The 20,418-nt window shown below is 38.3% G+C and overlaps 1 protein-coding gene across 14 annotated transcripts in view; it reads right to left on the minus strand.

Moving 5' to 3' along the window:
- Nucleotides 1-1,018, minus strand: part of TRIQK (triple QxxK/R motif containing) — a 93,684-nt gene extending 92,666 nt beyond the window's left edge. For 11 of the 14 annotated variants that reach the window (XR_004680478.1, XR_004680483.1, XR_004680480.1 and 8 more), the window contains exon 1: nt 898-1,001. The gene's annotated coding sequence lies outside the window, so the exon portion shown is untranslated. Of the gene's footprint in view, nt 1-897 lie in introns of all 14 variants that reach the window. The other 3 variants (XR_004680484.1, XM_035011517.1, XM_035011518.1) reach the window with 2 other exon arrangements.
- Between the last annotated feature and the right edge of the window lie 19,400 nt (nt 1,019-20,418).

Below are 20,418 nucleotides of genomic sequence, written 5' to 3' on the forward strand. Positions count from 1 at the left end.
GCAAAGGAGCTTTATACGCTTAATATCACCCACTCTCCACAGAAGAGACGGTGATCATCTATTGGGGCCTGTCCAAAAATAAATTGCCTCAACTTCCTGAGCTGCTCACTGTGCTCAAACGGGCACCAGCGAGAAAAAGAATTCTAGGTAGAAGAAACGAGATCTCCTATCCCCATTTTCCTAGCCATCCGCATGGACACCAACACTTTGTGGGTTCAGGGATTCACCAAGCACCAAGCAAAGATCCTCTCCGCATCCCACCCTAGCACCCCCCTCCTCCGTGCAAATAAAGCCATCTCACGCTCCCTAAAGCTCTTCTCTGCAAACGTTTTGGTCTGCAGATACTTATAAAGAAGGAAAGGCGGGGGAAAGTACGGAGAGGAGTAATACTGGAAAGGGAGGCCAGAGGAACTACAGACCCGGAGAGATGGACAGTAAAATAAACGGACGCGAATTAACTGACAGCACAAGGGAGCCAATCCCTAGCCAAGTGAGAGGTCTCCGGAGGTGGGCGGGACTAAAATTTCCAGGGCCCAGCGCCCCAGCCAGACACGCTGGCAGGGCGGGAACCGTGCGTCCCTTAGCAACAGCGGCGGCCACGCCCACCCACCACCCCAACACCAGATCCGCCATCCCCACCCCCACCGCGAGCGTCCTGTTCGCCAGAAGGGGTCCTTAAGTTATTACCGTACATACTGGGTTTCCCGGGCTTCGGGTTCCCCCTCTTCCAGAGCCTCCCTCCACCCAGCCCACCCCAGTGCCGCTCTCAGGGGCGGAACGACCATCTCCTAAACGCTTTGGGGGCTCGCTAAGGACGTGCGCCCACTTTCAGTCCCGGACCCCGAGCTTCCCTGGCAGGGCCTCCCCAGCCCCCTCGCCCTCGCCGGACACACACACCTCAGCTCAGCCAAGGCAAGGGCCGACAAACTTCGTGTCCGGCTGGAAATGTTGCTGTCCACGGTCCTGTCACTCAGAGGCAGGGGCGGGACGAGCCAGCCGCACTCCCTTAATCCCAAAGGGCGGTACGAAAAGAGGCGGGGCTCGGCGGAAAGGGACGGGACCAGTCCCCAGCCCGCGCTCCGATTGGTCAGTCTCTCTCCCGCCTCTGCGCGGGTCCCGGACGTAAAGGAGCTGGCCCTACGGCCTTTCCTTCCTCTAGCGTGGAGTCCCAAACTCCAATACTTGACTCACGAAATGAAATTAGAAATAAGGACTATGGGGGCGCCTGGGTGGCTCAGTCGGTTAAGCGACTGCCTTCAGCTCAGGTCATGATCCTGGAGTCCCGGGATCGAGTCCCGCATCGGGCTCCCTGCTCGGCAGGGAGTCTGCTTCTCCCTCTGACTCTCCCCCCTCTCATGTGCTCTCTCTCATTCTCTCTCTCTCAAATAAATAAATAAAATCTTAAAAAAAAAAAAAAGAAAGAAGGACTATGACTTGTTTTATAAATATAAAACACAATTATACATTATTTTGATTGTTGAAGCCTTCTCACCTAACACACACTCCCCATCCCCACTCTCCGGGGAGCATCCCTTGGAGGAAGCATGAACCATCTCTGAAAAAATCATTGTTTGCAGATTGAAGCTTTTCACAGATTAATCAATTTAGGAAAAGTGGTTCCTGAAACATGACCAACAACAAAACTTTGGCGGTATGTCCAGGTATTCAGTTTTCACGTCTACGAAATGGGAATGAAATACTAAGTTATTATTTGGAAAGCATTTGACAGTTGAATGATTTATACCTAATAATCATGTACTCCTCTCAACACCCAACAGAGCTCTTATTATCCAAGGCCTATGAACAATGAAACTGAGGCTCAGATATGTTACATTTATTCAATCATTCAACACATGAAAAAGTGCCTGTAGTCATTACTTTTTATACTGTGGTAAATTGAATTTAAAATTCTTTCAAAAAAGTATGCGATTTCCAATTTAATCTTTCAATTTTTCTCTTGCCCTAGTGTAAGTTATTTTCCTATGGGCCAACCCGTCATAGCTTCAAAAAAAAAAAAAAAAAAGCCCTTGAGAAAGAAAATAGCATACAGAATTACAGAATAAAGAAGGACTGAGACAAGTATAAATAGACTAACTAGAAGGTCTCTGAAATCTCTCAGGATATCAGGCCAGGAAGTGAATCCAAAATGTAATTTTATTTTCTTTTCTCCTAAAACATTTGCTGGTCTCCCAGCAAATTTCTCTCCCAGAAATAAAGGTAGAGTTAAATGAGATTATCTTAATACTCTTAACCAGATTTGTATGCGTGTGGTTTTAAAATAGTGCAACCCTTTTTCCTTCTATATTAAACCAATACTCAGAAGTATTTATCTTGTCCAATACAGTAGTAATAAAGGAAAAAACAAAACAATACTTCTGGACAAGTGCTTTGAGATTCAATTAAAATGTCCACTATACTACGATAAAATTGTTGGAATAAAAGAAACATTCCAATTGCAAATGATTTATTCTCTTGTCCTGCTGAATTTTCAAATTCTTCTGAAAGCTCACTAACTGTAAATACCTCTCCACAAAATTTCTTGATTTGTGTGACTCATGATCACCATTATGTTTGTTTAATCTTTTAAAAATATTTGGTTTTAGACTAAAAAGAAAGAGCTATGATTGTATATTAATAAGTACGTTATATAAATAAATACTGTAAGATTTAAATAAAAGTGGTGAATTATTTATTTGAATCCTTTTTCAATTGCATATTCAAATAAGGACAGCAAATGCATTTGTTTAAATATTCTCACATATATAAGAGATTATACATTTAAATAAATGTATTGTATGCATGTAAATGTGTAATCATTGAAATAAACACAGCTGTATATTTCCCATATGTATAGCTCCAGATGTTTGAAGCATACATTCAAATTTCTGGAACTCTACACCTTGGTATCTAGTTAAACATCCAGTAGAAAATACTGCGCTACATATACATAGGAATACACATCAAAACTTTATCCTCAATGAGGAAATAAGGTTAGAACAATGAATAATGAGTCTCTGCCACTGAATTTCTTATCTTGAACATTTTCTTTTGAGATAGCTTGTCCTGGTAAGTTGTTTTGCAAGCACTTTACTGTTCTATAAAATGATCACTTGCCCACTTACCCTATATGAATAGGACTATTGCAAAGTAGTTTTACAAGTATTTATCCAAATAGTTAAACTCCAAAACATAATGTTTCTGGTTAACTTCTCCACTTTGGAGTAGGAGAGTCTTATGTTATCTACGCCTCAGTTGTTTATTTTTTAACTTAGAGTTCTGCTCCAATGCTTGGAACATTTATAATTTGAAATTTCCCCATAGGCACAAATATACACTAGAAGAAATTATGAAGTACAAACTAAACTAATATGAAATAAAATGTATCTTAGGGATATTGAACAAGAAGTAAATGGCTTAATATAAAATTAAAACATCCAGATGTATGTTATGAATATGCTTATTTCTTTACCATGTAATGACAGACATGCTACATTTAAATTTGTGGTAAGTTGAAATATAAATTAGAATCTAATAATTACATGAGCTAACACTTTGGTCTAGATGAATATGCGTATAGCTTGAAATTTGGGGTTACCAATTTGGATCATTTGCAGAAATTATGATTCTGTCAAAATATATGAAATTCATTGGGTATATTAAAATAAGAAATATAATATCAAATTATTTAATGTTTTTCAGCAGTTCTTTGCCTTAAATTTTAAAGTTTAAATATCCAAATTAGCTCTCTGAGTAGCTGGAAAATGGCTGTTTAATAGGTCAAATACGCATATTACTATTTCTGTTCAGTCATTCTAGAATATAGGGATGCATTTAAGGTGAATTTTGTTTAAAACATGTAAAGAAATGATTTTTCATGTGAATTCATTTAAGAAATCCCGGTTATCCCCAGAGTCTGTGCTTGAAAATTTTGGTTTTAGCCCACAGTACTGTATTGAAACAACTTAATAAAACCTGAAAATGGGTATGCTTTTCTTAAAGAAAAATTTCCTTTACAAAACTCAGAAAATTAATAAACCATAAAAAATATTTTTCATTAATTTGTGTAATATTTGAAATTATAGCTATATAGCACATATACAGAATGAACTCCCTGAGAAGAACTGACATACATTATTAAATACATATTCCTATGTTTGTTTGATTTTTTTGATTACTCGAATGCAAAATTGTCTCTGAAACCTGGAATAAAATTATATCTCAAAATATTCTTCAGATGATACAAGAACAGAGAGAATTATTTCATGTGCATGGAAGAAAGATGAACACATATTACAAATATTTTGAGGATATAATTTCAAATATATAGCTGCTAGCTATTTCTTTAACTGGCAAATGACATGTAGGTAAAAGGTATATCTTGTAGCCATTTGAAAATGTTCACATTTACTTTTTTTTTCAGTTTATTGAAAATTTAATCCAATATGATAATGATTCTAAACCTTCTGAAAACAGGATGTCGGTTACAAATAATTCACTGACAGCATTTTTTTTTTCCCTTCTTAAGGATACACATAATAATAATGGCCTTTTTTCAGCTGATAGCCCCCTTGTATCCAGGTGGTGACTCATTAATCAAAACTGCTTTGATCTCATGCTCCTTCACTCTCAAAACAACGCCTCTGAATTCCTCACATCAGGAAAGGAGCAATTGCAGGTTTTCATAGTTTTCACTGCTACGGGACAGAATTGAGGCATAGCATCTCGATGTACTTTTGTCACTCACCATTGCTATGACTCATCAATATTATATTCATTTAATGTCACACTGATAAAAGCAATCTTCCTATGCTCCCCCTATATCTTAACCCCCAGCTTCTCCAATTCAAGTATTCTAGAGCCCACTTACCAATGCGGATTTTCTGAATGTCTTTATTATTGACATTTAATTTAATTCCACTGTTGTTAGAGAACATACTCTGTAAGATTTCAAACTTCTGAAAATTACTGAAACATTTTATAGCCTGGCATATGGTTTATCTTCAATGATTGTTCCCAGTGTGCTTGAGAAGAATGTGTATTCTGCAATTGTTTGGTGTAGTGTTCTATAATTCTAGAATTAATAATATGTATCCTTAAATTATTGCTAAGATTCATCAGTATTATATCCATATGATATTATATCTTTAAGAGTGATCCCTGTATGCCCCTTCACACTGTCCCTAGTTTTCTTCTCCCCTCCCACCAGCCCAGAGCTGGAGTTCACAGTTGCACATTTCACACACATTACTTTACACTTCCCATTCATACATCACACTTCACAGATGTCAGAACCTTATGACAGTGTAATTCCATTCATCTGCCCCCACTCCATCTTTTGTATTATTGTTTTATATGTTTCTTTTAAATGCATTATAAAACCTCAATTTAAAATGTATTTGCTTTTTTATTTATTTATTTATTCATTTGAGAGAGAGACAGAGAGAGGCAGAGGGAGAGGGAGAAGCAGACTCCCTGCTGAGCTGGGAGCCCGACATGGGGTTGGATCCCAGGACCCGGAGGTTGACTCCAGCTGAAGGCAGAGCCTTAACCATCTGAACCACCCAGGCACCCCAAAATGTATTTGCTTTTGACCTAAGTGGTTAGCTTTTTTAAAGAACGCAAAGAAAATTGTCTTTTATATTTACTCACATACTTATATTTCTGGTGCTTTTTGTTCTTTTCTACATCTCCAATAATATCAATTCCCTTTGTACTGTAGAATTAGTATTTTTTCTATCCTCTCCAACTTTCAAGTTTCCTTTCATTCAAAATATGAGATTATAAATGATTCTGTTATTGTGTACATATATATGTGAGTATATTTCAAATAAAAATGAATACAAATAAACACATATGTATACATATATGCATTTTTACTTTTGAACATTTTCTTTGGATTCAACAAATATGTCTACACATTTCAATTATTTCTTGCAACATTTATCTGAAGTCACATTTACTATCCCACATTATCTTCAGAAATAAGAAATTGAGGCTCAGGGAGATTAAATTTTTAACAATTACTTTAAAAAGCCATTAAAGCTTATTGTGTACTTTTATTCATTAATTAGCATCCATCTTCCCTAACCCAATACTCTAAGATTCATTCCTCTTCAATACTGTATAGTGCTTAGCTCACTGTTGGGAGGCTCCCAGGTAGATCTTCAAAAATGATAATGAATAAATAAAAGAGTGAATCCAATTTTTAGGTATAGATATGGATATAGATATAGATATACATGCTGAATCAAAAAATGCAATTAGAGTGCATTTTCTCGCACCCCCTGACCCTGCCTCTGGCAACCACCAATCTATTCTCTTTATCTATGAGCTTGTTTTTTGTGGTTGTTTTGTTTTGGGGCCAGGGGTTGTTTGTTTTTTCTTTTTAGACTTCACATATAAGAGAGATAATATGGTATTCGTCTTTCTATGACTTATTTCACTTAGCATAATGCCCTTGAGGTCCATCCATGTTGTCACAAATGGCAACACTTCATTCTTTTTTTATGGTTGAGTAATATTCCACTATATATTTTATATATATTATATGTACACATATATGTATATATATGCACATAATATATATATATGTATATACTACAATTTCTTTATCCATTCATCGATGTGCACTTAGATTGTTTCCATATCTTGACTATTATAAATAATGCTGCAATGAACATAGGAGTGCATATGTCTTTTTGAATTAGTGTTTTCATTTTCATTAAATATCCAAAAGTGGAATTGCTGGATCATATGGTAGTTCTATTTTTAAGCTTTTGAGGAACATTCCATACTGTTTTCCATAGTGGCTATGCTGATTTACATTTAGCCAAAGCAATTTTGAGAAAGAAAAACAAAGCTGGAGGCATCATGCTCCCTGAATTCAAACTATATTACAAAGCTATAGTAATTAAAACAATTGGCATAAAACAGACACATAGACCAAAGGAACAGCATAGAGATCCAGACATAACCCCATGTATGTATGGGCAATTAATTTACAACAAAGGAGCCAAGAATATGCAAGGGGGAAACAAGTCTTTTCAATAAATGGTGTTAAGAATTAAGTATTTTTTAATAGTCCAGGTGTGTTGGTGATATTTTCCCTCAGTTTTTGTTTATCTGAAAATGTCTGTCTCATCTCTCCTTTTTGAAAGTCACTTAGAATTTAAGGTTGAAAGTAATTTTTCTTTGAGCACTTTAAATATGTCATTCAGTTGTCCTTTTGCCACCATGTTTCTTTTGTGAGGTTAGCCATTATTTATCTTACTGTACCTGTTTGCAATCTATCTTTTCTTTTCTCACCTCTGACTGCTCTCAAGATGCTATCCTTGTTTTTCAGTCTTGTGACTGTCATGTGTCTAGGTGCTTCTCTGTGTATTTATCTTACTTTGATTTTGCTGAACTGGGATTTATAAGCCAAGGCTTCATATTATTTGGAAAGTTTTCAGCTATAATTTTTCAATTTACCTTTCTGGCCCATTTTAATTCTTCTTTCATTCTTATTTTTATATTTTATTGAAGTATAGTTGATATACAATATTATATTGGCCTCAGGTGTATAACATAGTGATTTGACAATTATATACATTATACAATGCTCACCAGATAAGCGTAGTTACCATCTCTTTCATTCTTTAATGACAGTTACATGAATGATAATGTATCACCCAGATCACTGGGGCTCTGGTAATGTTTAAGCCTTTACTCTTTGTTCTTCAGTTTGGATGCCTACTTCTGCTGTCTTTAATCTGCCCTTAAGCTTATTCAGTAACTTTTTCAATTCAGTTACTATAGAATTTTTAGAATTTCCATTTAAATGTTTGTTATAGTTCTATTTATATTTGTTATATTTCTATCTACTGAGATTCCTTAACTCTTCACTCATTAAGGCTGTATTTCCCTTTAAGTGCTTGAACATGTTTATAATATTTGTTTCAAACACTTTACCTAGTAATTAAAATATCTTCTCAAGATCAGTTTTTATTGACTGCTATTTTCTTTGCTGTTGGTCATATTTTCCTGTTTCTTTGCCTATCTGGTAACTTTTTATTGAATACTGAACATTGTGGATGATACACTGTAGGGGCCCTGTAGGATGTTAAATTCCTCTGAAAAGTGTTTTGTTTTGTTTTATTTTGTTTGTTTTTTACTAGCAGCAAGTTCAACTATAACCAATCACCTTGCATTTGCCTAAGCTTGGTTTTACACTCTGTGAAGGCGCATTAGTGGAAATTCCAAGATGATTCCCAAGACCCTTTGCATTGGCTATCCTCAAATTCCAAACGCTGTTTCCCCTCCTGTTCTTGTCCAGGCTTGGTTTTAAGCTCTGTTTGCAGAGGTCCAGAGTAGTTCTTACTTTAGGATATGGCCCTTGCACCTAAGTTGTGGTTGTGCTGCTGTCTCAGTTTTATTCCTGAAGTATTTCCGAGGTTTCTTCATTCTACGTGGGCTGGAATTTCATCTCTCAGCTCTGATCAATCTCTAATATCTTTATTCTTCTCCCAATCTCATAGCCACTGGTCTTTGGTAAGCCTTGCAAAGTCTTTCATTGCATACACCCAGCCTATTCCTTGGCCAAGGACTTGTAGGAAACCCCCAAACAGACTTTTGGATCCTTCCTAATGTGGATCTTTCCTCTCTCCAATATCCTGCCCTGCAGATTCCAGCTGTTTTGACAACCTCAGACACTAAAATCTACCTCTGCAGACCCATGAAACTGATGTGCTTTGATTGTGCTTCAGCTCCTTATGCTGTGACCAGGACAGTGGCTTCAGACAGAGAGCTGCAGTGAACCTGGGGCTCATGTCAAGTGTTTCCCTTCTTTAAGGAATCACAGTCATGTGCTAACTCTTGCCCAATGCCTGAAAAATATTGCTTCCTATATTTTGTACAGCTGTTAAGGTAGAAGGGCTAGTCTGGCACTGATTATTCTGTCATGGCATGAAGCAGAGGTTCACACTGATATTTGAATTTTTATTTTGTCTTAAAATTTTGCTAAACTCTTTTTAATTGTCTGCATCATTTTGTTTTTTACAGCCATTTTGTAAATAATGACTGTTTTTTCTTTTCAATACTTAGTTCTTTTTCATGCTACAATATTGGATAGAAATGATGATGGTCAGCATTCTTATCTTCTCCGTATTCTCAAAGAGAAAGCTTTAAACATTTTTGATGTGGGGAACAAAGGGAAAAGGAAAAAATTAAATTTCCTTGCAACTTATAGCCCATTGACAAATCCTTGAGACAGGCAGAGTGACCTTCTTCTAGGAACTCAACTGCCTCAGTGCTAATACTTTAGCTTAATATTAGCCCAACCTCCAGGCTCCTGTAAGTCTCCTTTAACATATACAAATTCCTTTGGAAGCTTCTTTTATTTGTACCCCCCAAGATATATGTTAGCAATCATTCTCCAAGCATATGGCCCGCTGATATACATCTGAAGGGTTTCATGACTAAGGTTTTATTAGACAGTAGTAAATGACCTTTTTCTAACAGCAGCTAGCCCCTTAAGGTCTTGGAAACTTGCTTCCAGATTCCTTAGAGACTTATGCTATCCCTAACCCCCTCCCAACTTGAAAATATATAATGGGCCACTCCTCACAACCCCAGTGCAGCTCTTTCTGCTCACGTATCCTGTCCCCATGCTTTAATAAAACCACCTTTTTGCACTGAAGACACGTCAAGAATTCTTTCTTGACCATTCACTCTGAACCCCAACATTTTCACATCAATTTTATCATTAAGTATTTCTTAGCTATGAACTTTTTTGTGGCATACTCAACCAGGTTAAGGAATTTCCTTTCACATCTAGCTTTTAAAGATTTTTTAAAAAATCTTAGGTGGATATTGGCTTTATCAAATATATTTCTGTATATTTGAAATGATCATAATGTTTTTCAACTTTTCCTATTGGTGTAATGAATTAGATAATTTTCAGTATTGATGTTAACCTCAGGGGCTTTTCGACCATCCCACCAGGTGCAGCTAAAGCCCTGGCTATTGGCCCAGGTAAACACCTGGCCATGCACAGGGCTTCAGTGAGTCATTGGGAACCAAAAACTTTCTTCATCCTTTGACACCAGGCCACATGATATGACCCCAATCAGGAAGGTGACAACACTATCTTTTGTACCTGGGCCAAAGAGACAAGGAAGTGAACTAAGAATGGATAAGGCCAGTCCCACCAAGCGGTAGGCCAAGCAGTCCTGAACCATTAGCAAAACCCAACACTTCCCTCTAATTTTCACTGAGCTCTAGAATGTATCACTCAAGGCCAGCTTTGTGGCGTGAGAACTATGTGAGCCCACAGGACCACATGCTCAGAAGGGCCCTGTGGTTAATGCTCTATTGTCGTCATCACGAAATTCTTAATAATTTTATCTTTGAACTTGTCTTTTGTAAAGGGAGTTTAATTGGATAACAGAAGACGTGCATGAACATTGGAGATATACATGGTATGCATGTTTGCCACCATTCCTTGGCATCCCATTGCATGTAGAGTTTAGGATGCCCTGTGAGCACAGAATTCTGGCAGATTATGATGTGTGGGAGTTCAACATGACACAAAATACAAGATAAGTGTGATATGAAAGTCACTGGCAATACCAATAGGGTATTGATAGAATGTTCACATATAAAGTGAAGTAAGAACAGTTGAGTTAGTTTTGTGCAGGGTTATTACGATTTTAACAAGAACAAAATGCATATGCATGTATGAGCTATGACGTATGAATTGCATAATTTCAGTGGGTCTGCATATCAGCAACTGACCAAGGATACCTGGCTGGAAACATGTATTGCTCCAGGTGGTCTGCTCCTATAACCTCCTCAATTTCTGCCAATAGGAGATTATATTATTTTACATAAAGTAAAAGAAACTTAAAACAATATACTTCCATTTCTCAGTCCTTTTGTTATGGTCATGAACTTTATTTCTATATACATTATGAGCGTAACATTGTGTTTATTATTTTTCTTTTAATAATTTTCCTTTAGAAATATTTTTAAAACAGGAAAAAAGTTCTTTTATCTTTACCTACATATTTATAATTTGTAGTGTTGTTTACTCCTTTGTGTAGATGCATGTTTCCAGTGGGTATTATTTTCTTTCTGCTTGAAAGACACCCTTGAAAATTTTTTTTTAATCTTTTTTTTTATTCTTATGTTAATCCCCTACATTACATCATTAGTTTTAGATGTAGTGTTCCATGATTCATTGTTTGTGCATAACACCTAGTGCTCCATGCAGAATGTGCCCTCCTCAATACCCACCACCAGGCTAACCCATCCTCCCACGCCCCTCCCCTCTAGAACCCTCAGTTTGTTTTTCAGAGTCCATAGTCTCTCATGGTTCGTCTACCCCTCCGATTTCCCCCACTTCATTCTTCCCCTCCTGCTACCTTCTTCTTCTTCTTCTTCTTTTTTTCTTAAAATATGTTGCATTATTTATTTCAGAGGTACAGATCTGAGATTCAACAGTCTTGCACAATTCACAGCTCTTACCAGAGCACATACCCTCCCCAGTGTCTATCACCCAGTCACCCCATACCTCCCACCCCACCCGCACTCCAGCAACCCCAGTTTGTTTCCTGCGATTAAGAATTCCTCATATCAGTGAGATCATATGATACATGTCTTTCTCTGTTTGACTTATTTCACTCAACATAATACCCTCCAGTTCCATCCACGTCGTTGCAAATGGCAAGATCTCATTCCTTTTGATGGCTGCATAATATTCCATTGTATATATATACCAAATCTTCTTTATCCATTCATCTGTCGATGGACATCTTGGCTCTTTCCACAGTTTGGCTATTGTGGACATTGCTGCTATAAACATTGGGGTGCACGTACCTTTTCGGATCCCTACTTTTGTATCTTTGGGGTAAATACCCAGTAGTTCAATAGCTGGATCATAGGGTAGCTCTATTTTCAACTTTTTGAGGAACCTCCATACTGTTTTCCAGAGTGGCTGCACCAGCTTTCATTCCCACCAACAGTGTAGGAGGGTTCCCCTTTCTCCGCATCCCCGCCAACATCTCTCGTTTCCTGACTGGTTAATTTTAGCCATTCTGACTGGTGTGAGGTGGTATCTCATTGAGGTTTTGATTTGGATTTCCCTGATGCCGAGCGATATTGAGCACTTTTTCATGTGTCTGTTGGCCATTTGGATGTCTTCTTTGGAAAAATTTTTTGTTCATGTCTTCTGCCCATTTATTGATTGGATTCTTTGTTCTTTGGGTGTTGAGTTTGATGAGTTCTTTATAGATTTTGGATACTAGCCCTTTATCTGATATGTCATTTGCAAATATCTTCTCCCATTCTGTCGGTTGTCTTTTGGTTTTGTTGACTGTTTCCTTTGCTTTGCAAACGCTTTTTATCTTGATGAAGTCCCAATAGTTCATTTTTGCCCTTGCTTCCCTTGCCTTTGGCGATGTTTCTAGGAAGAAGTTGCTTCGGCTGAGGTCAAAGAGGTTGCTGCCTGTGTTCTCCTTTAGGATTTTGATGGACTCCTGTCTCACATTGAGGTCTTTCAACCATTTGGAGTCTATTTTTGTGTGTAGTGTAAGGAAATGGTCCAGTTTCATTCTTCTGCATGTGGCTATCCAATTTTCCCAACACCATTTGTTGAAGAGACTGTCTTTTTTCCATTGGACATTCTTTCCTGCTTTGTCAAAGATGAGTTGACCATAGAGTTGAGGGTCCATTTCTGGGCTCTCTATTCTGTTCCATTGATCTATGTGTCTGTTTTTGTGCGAGTACCATGCTGTCTTGATGATGACAGCTTTGTAATAGAGCTTGAAGTCTGGAATTGTGATGCCGCCGGCTTTGTTTTTCTTTTTCAACATTCCTCTGGCTATGCGGGGTCTTTTCTGGTTCCATACAAATTTTAGGATTATTTGTTCTATTTCTTTGAAAAAAGTGGATGGTATTTTGATGGGGATTGCATTGAATGTGTAGATTGCTCTAAGTAGCATTGACATCTTCACAATATTTGTTCTTCCAATCCATGAGCATGGAACATTTTTCCATTTCTTTGTGTTTTCCTCAATTGCTTTCATGAGTATTTTATAGTTTTCTGAGTACAGATTCTTTGCCTCTTTGGTTAGATTTATTCTTAGGTATCTTATGGTTTTGGGTGCAATTGTAAATGGGATCGACTCCTTAATGTCTCTTTCTTCTGTCTTGTTGTTGGTGTATAGGAATGCCACTGATTTCTGTGCATTGATTTTATATCCTGCCACTTCACTGAATTCCTGTATGAGTTCTAGCAGTTTTGGGGTGGAGTCTTTGGGGTTTTCCACATAAAGTATCATATCATCTGCAAAGAGTGAGAGTTTGGCTTCTTCTTTTCTGATTTGGATGCCTTTTATTTCTTTTTGTTGTCTGATTGCTGTGGCTAGGACTTCCAATACTATGTTGAATAGCAGTGGTGATAGTGGACATCCCTGCCACGTTCCTAACCTTAGGGGGAAAGCTCTCAGTTTTTCCCCATTGAGAATGATATTTGCTGTAGGTTTTTCATAGATGGCTTTTATGATATTGAGGTATGTACCCTCTATGCCTATAATCTGAAGAGTTTTGATCAAGAAAGGATGCTGTACTTTGTCAAAAGCTTTTTCTGCATCTATTGAGAGGATCATATGATTCTTGTTTTTTCCTTTGTTAATGTATTGTATCACATTGGTTGATTTGCGGATGTTGAACCAACCTTGCAGCCCAGGGATAAATCCCACTTGGTCATGGTGAATAATCCTTTTAATGTACTGTTGGATCCTATTGGCTAGTATTTTGGTGAGAATTTTTGCATCCATGTTCATCAGGGATATTGGTCTGTAATTCTCCTTTTTGATGGGGTCTTTGTCTGGTTTTGGGATCAAGGTAATGCTGGCCTCATAAAATGAGTTTGGAAGTTTTCCTTCCATTTCTATTTTTTGGAACAGTTTCAGAAGAATAGGTATTAATTCTTCTTGAAATGTTTGGTAGAATTCCCCTGGGAAGCCATCTGGCTCTGGGCTTTTGTTTTTTGGGAGATTTTTGATGACTGCTTCAATTTCCTTAGTGGCTATAGGTCTGTTCAGGTTTTCTATTTCTTCCTGGTTCAGTTTTGGTAGTTGATACATCTCTAGGAATGCATCCATTTCTTCCAGGTTATCTAATTTGCTGGCATAGAGTTGCTCATAATATGTTCTTATAATTGTTTGTATTTCTTTGGTGTTGGCTGTGATCTCTCCACTTTCATTCATGATTTTGTTGATTTGGGTCATTTCTCTTTTCTTTTTGATAAGTCTGGCCAGGGGTTTATCAATCTTGTTAATTCTTTCAAAGAACAAGCTCCTGGTTTCGTTGATCTGTTCTACTGTTCTTTTAGTTTCTATTTCATTGATTTCTGCTCTGATCTTTATTATTTCTCTTCTCCTGCTGGGTTTAGGCTTTATTTGCTGTTCTTTCTCCAGCTCCTTTAGGTGTAGGGTTAGGGTGTGTACTTGAGACCTTTCTTGTTTCTTGAGAAAGGCTTGTATTGCTATATACTTTCCTCTTAGGACTGCCTTTGCTGCATCCCAAAGATTTTGAATAGTTGTGTTTTCATTTTCATTGGTTTCCATGTATTTTTTTAATTCTTCTCTAATTTCCTGGTTGACCCATTCATTCTTCAGTAGGATGCTCTTTAGCCTCCATGTATTTGAGTTCTTTCTGACTTTCTCCTTGTGATTGAGTTCTAGTTTCAAAGCATTGTGGTCTGAAAATAGGCAGGGAATGATCCCAATCTTTTGGTACCGGTTGAGACCTGATTTGTGACCTAGGATGTGATCGATTCTGGAGAATGTTCCATGGGGACTAGAGAAGAATGTGTATTCTGTTGCTTTGGGATGGAATGTTCTGAATATGTCTGTGAAGTCTATTTGGTCCAGTGTGTCATTTAAAGTCTTTATTTCCTTGTTGATCTTTTGCTTAGATGATCTGTCCATTTCAGTGAGGGGGGTGTTAAATTCCCCCACTATTATTGTATTGTTGTCGATGTGTTTCTTTGCTTTTGTTATTAATTGCCTTATATAATTGGCTGCTCCCATGTTAGGGGCATAGATATTTACAATTGTTAGATCTTCTTGTTGGATAGACCCTTTAAGTAGGATATAATGTCCTTCCTCATCTCTTATTACAGTCTTTGGTTTAAAATCTAATTTGTCTGATACAAGGATTGCCACCCCAGCTTTCTTTTGGTGTCCATTAGCATGGTAAGTGGTTTTCCACTCCCTCACTTTCAATCTGGGGGTGTCTTTGGTTCTAAAATGAGTCTCTTGCAGACAGCATATCGATGGGTCTTGTTTTTTAATCCAGTCTGATTGCCTGTGTCTTTTGATTGGGGCATTTAGCCCATTTACATTAGGGTAACTATTGAAAGATATGAATTTAGTACCATTGTATTGCCTGTAAGGTGACTGTTGCCGTATATTGTCTGTGTTCCTTTCTGGTCTATGTTGCTTTTAGGGTCTCTCTTTGCTTAGAGGACCCCTTTCAAGATTTCTTGTAGGGCTCGTTTTGTGTTTGCAAATTCCTTTAGTTTTTGTTTGTCCTGGAAGCTTTTTATCTCTCCTTCAATTTTCAATGACAGCCTAGCTGGATATAATATTCTTGGCTGCATATTTTTCTCATTTAGTGCTCTGAATATATCCTGCCAGTCCTTTCTGGCCTGCCAGGTCTCTGTGGATAGGTCTGTTGCCAGTCTAATGTTTCTACCATTGTAGGTTACAAATCTCTTCTCCCAAGCTGCTTTCAGGATTTTCTCTTTGTCTCTGAGACTCGTAACTTTTACTATTAGATGTCAGGGTGTTGATCTATTTTTATTGATTTTGAGAGGGGTTCGCTGTGCTTCCTGGATTTTGATGCCTGTTTCCTTCCCCAAATTAGGGAAGTTCTCTGCTATAATTTGCTCCATTATACCTTCTGCCCCTCTCTCTCTTTCTTCTTCTTCTGGGATCCCAATTATTCTAATGTTGTTTCGTCTTATGGTATCGCTTATCTCTCGAATTCTGTCCTCGTGATCCAGTAGTTGTTTATCTCTCTTTTTCTCAGCTTCTTTATTTTCCATCATTTGGTCTTCTATATTACTGATTCTCTCTTCTTCCTCATTTATCCTAGCAGTTAGCACCCCCATTTTTTATTGCACCTCATTAATAGCCTTTTTGATTTCTACTTGGTTAGATTTTAGTTCTTTTACTTCTCTAGAAAGCGTTTCTCTAATAACTTCCATATTTTTTTCAAGCCCAGCTAGTATCTTTAAAGTGATGATTCTGAATTCTAGATCTAACATCGTACTAATGTCCGTATTGAGTAGGTCCCTGGCAGTCGGTACTACCTCATGTTCTTTTTGTTGAGGAGATTTTTTCCATCTTGTCATTTTGTGCAGAGGAGAATAGATGAATGAGAGAACAAAATGCTAGCAGAGTAACAACGTCCCCAGAAAATATACTCTAAACAAATCAGAAAAGACCTGAAGCAGTGGAAAAATAAACGGAAAGAGAGAAAAAAGAGAAAAAGAAAAAGATAAAGATAAAAACAAACAAAAACAAACAAAACAAAACAACAACAACAACAAAAACCAGAATGTGATCAAATATGATCAGGCTGGTATATAGATCAGTGCCACACACTGGATTTGGGGTGTATTTTGGTCTTTTAGAAGAAAGTGCCTCCCAAAATTTTAAAGAAAGAAAAACTTATATATGTACAAAAATAAGGGTTGATATGATGAAGGAATGGAATAGGACTGTAAAGATGGAAATTATAAAAAATTTTATAAAAGGAATTGATAAGAAGTTGTTTGAAAAAATAAAGAAGAGGATTTAAAGAAGAAAAAAGAAAAAAAAAAGGAGAGAATGTGATCAGGCAGGGGAGTAGAAAAAACCATATACTAGAGATTTAGGGTATATTTTAATCTGTTAGAAGAAACTATCTCAAAATTTTAAAGAGAGAACAACTTATATATATATATATATATGCCAAAAATATGGGTAACTACTATGAAGGGATAGAATATGACTCTAAAAATGAAAAATAAAAATGTTTTTTAAAAAAAGGGATTGATAAGATGTTGGTTGAAAAAGGGAAAAAGAAAAATTCAAAAAAAGTTAAAAAAAAATTAACTTTGAAAGACTAAAGAATCATGGTAAAAAAGCCATGAATTCTATGTGCAGTAGTCCCCTAGCGCTGGAGTTCTGCCGTTCTCGTTGATCGGTAAACTTGGTCTTGGCCGGCTGTTCTCGCTGATCTTCTGGGGAGGGGCCTGTTGCGGTGGTTTCCAAATGTCTCTGCCGGAGGCAGAATTGCCCCGCCCTTGCCTCCTCCCGGCTAAGTAATCTGCTTGGGTTTGCTCTCCGGGGCTTTTGTTCCCTGCGAGCTTTCCGTACAGCTTTGGAGGCAGAGAGTGAAAATGGCGGCCTCCCAATCTCCGCCCCGGAGGAGCCAAGAACTCGGGCCCCGCTCCTCAGTGAGCCCCCAGAGAAAAGCCGTCAGCCACTCCTGTCTCCCCGGTCTCTGGCTGCACTCCGTGCTCACCCGGCCTGTGACCGCGCGTTTCTATCTCTGGCACCCGACCCCGTGTGGAGTCTCCAAACCCAGCAGATCCCCGCGGTGCACTCCCCCGCGGCTCCTCCCGGGGGAGGAAGGTGAGTCTCCGCGGATCTGCCACTTGTTGGGTCCCTGCTGGAGGAGCAGGGGCCCAACTGTGCCGCGGATCACGGTTTATGGCCACCCCGAGCTGAGAGCCCGCGCCTGGGCTCCGCCTCTGCAGCCGGCTTCCCCGCTCTGATCCCTGGGAGCTCTGCCACACTCAGGCACCTCCGGTCTTTCTGTGACCCCGAGGGTCCTGAGACCACACTGTCCCGGAGGGTTCCACCCCCCGCTTAGCCACCAGAGTGACGTCCCTCGTCGGAGCAGACTTTTAAAAGTTCCGATTTTGTGCTCCGTGGTTCTATCACTTGCCAGAAGCGGCTGACAGAGGCCCCTCCCCCGCCGTCTATCCTCCCAAATATCGCCTCGGATTCACTTCTCCGCACGTCCTACCTTCCAGAAAGTGGTCGCTTTTCTGATGAGAGAGTTGTTGCTATTCTATTCTTCGATCTCCTGTTGAGTTTGTAGGTGTTCAGAATGGTTTGATCCCTATCCAGCTGAATTCCTGAGAGGAGACAAAATCCAGGTCTCCTACTCCTCTGCCATCTTGCTCCACCCCCCTTGAACATTTCTTATGATGCCTGTAGTGATGACTTCTTTTGAATGACTGAATAAACCTTTATTTTGTCTTCATTTTTTAAGACATTGTTGTTGGTTATAGAAGTTCAGGTTGGTGGTTTTCATTTCAGTATTTCAAGGATATTACCCCCACTTTCTTCTGTCTTACATTATTTCCAACAAGAAGTCTGCTATCTGATATCATTTTATATTTGTTCTTCTATATGTAACAATTCTTTTCTCTCTGGCTGCTTTTAAGATTTTCCCTTTATCAGTCCCTTTAAGCAACTTGATTATATGTTATGATTTAGATTTCTTCATGTTCCTTGTGTTTGGGTTTGTTGAGTTTCTTCGACCTATGTGTTTTTTATTTTTATTAAATTTGAAAAATTTTTAGTCATTTTTGCTTCAAATATTTTTTCCACCCTCCCACTGTTCCATCTCCTTCAAGGACTCCAAACACATATTGGGCTACTTGACCTGTTTGTATTTTTCTATATTTTTTTCTCTCTGTATATACTTTAGTTTTTATTGCTCCATTGCATTATATTCAAGTCATTTATATTTTTTGTTGTTAATCCCATCCAATGTATTTTTCATATCAGAAATTTCTTTTTATATCTAGAAGTTCAATTTGATAACTTTTTCTGTATCATTCATTCCTTTCCCTAACAGAGTCCTCCTTCCCTCTGCTTTCTTTAATATTCAAAAGATAATTATAAGAACTTTCTTCATTCTTATCTACTAATTTTATCATCTGTGTCACTTCTGGGTCTGTTACTATTGACTGATTTTTATTTTCATCGTATGAGTCATATTTTCCTATATCTTTGAATACCTGGCAAATTTTTTTATTGAATGCCAAACATTTTGAACTTTACTTTGTTGGATGCTAGAAACTTGTGTGTCCTAAAATATTCTTGAGCTGTTTTCTGGAATGCAGTTGTTACTTAGAAATAATTTAATCCTTTTCGGGCCTGCTTTTAAGCTTTGTTAGGCAGAAGCAGAGCAGACTGTAGTCTATTAATCTTTCCCCACTACTGACCCAAAACACTTGTGTTTATTCTAACCACTGCCCTTTGAATTATGATGTATTTCCACTTTGGTTGGTAGAACATAAACTATTAATGACCCTATGTTAGCCCTGTAGATTGTTCCCTCTGCCTCTTCCAGGTAGTTTTTTCTCAGACTCAGGTTGTTTCTTCATGCACACTCACTGATCAGTCCTCAGCTGACATTTGGAGAGGTAATTTTTATGTTTATGAAGAACTCTCACTCTGCAGTTTTCTCCCGTCTGGCTTTCCTTCCTGTGAACTGTAGCTGCCTTGGCCTCACCAGATACCCAACTCCATCATCTTGACTGAGGGGTACCAGCAGCCTCCACCTGTGTCTCCTCTCCCTGCACTGTGGCCTAGGAACTGTCCAAGCTGTAAACTGGGACATTCAGAGCCCTGACCTCAAATTTTTTCCTCCCCCAAGAGATCAGTGTCCTGTGCTGCCTAATGTCCAGTGTTTGAAACCGTTGTTTGACAGATACACTTGAATTTTTTGTTTCAGGTGAAAGTTAGATCTGATCTCCATTACTCCATTACCCCATTACAGAAGTTCTGAAGTACTCAATTTTATTTGAAATTTATTTAAAAATTAATTATCAGAACCTTTTGGTTGTAGGAGAAAGGTGTAGTCTTTCAGAGAGGATGTGTATCACCACAGTAAGCACATTAGGGCAGTAAAAATATAGAATCATTTAAAACTTAATTGAGGGGCGCCTGGGTGGCTCAGTTGGTTAAGTATGTGCCTTTGGCTCAGGTCATGATCTCAGGGTCCTGGGATCAAGCCCTGCATAGGGCTCCCCACTCAGCATGGAGTCTGCTTCTCCCTCTACCTCTGCGCCTCCCCCCAACTTGTACTCTTTCTCTCTCTCAAATAAATAAAATCTTAAAAAAAAACTTAATTGAAGCATAAGAACCTCAACTTTTGACTGCACATACATGTAAAGTCTAGCTTGTGGCTGCAACTTCTCAGGGATTTTTTTTTTCTCTGCTCAGAAACGGCAACAATAGTTCTTTGAGGATAGAGGCATGAGTATATTTAACTTTGCTTCCTTCTTACACTGAGGTTCCCAACTCAATGTTTGAGAGTTTCCTATCAGATTTCCCACCTTGGGTGGGCCCTGACTCCTAAAGG

This window comes from Mirounga leonina, unplaced genomic scaffold (assembly GCF_011800145.1).
Source record: "Mirounga leonina isolate KUSES-001 unplaced genomic scaffold, KU_Mleo_1.0 Mir_165, whole genome shotgun sequence".
Classification (NCBI taxonomy): Eukaryota; Metazoa; Chordata; class Mammalia; order Carnivora; family Phocidae; genus Mirounga; species Mirounga leonina.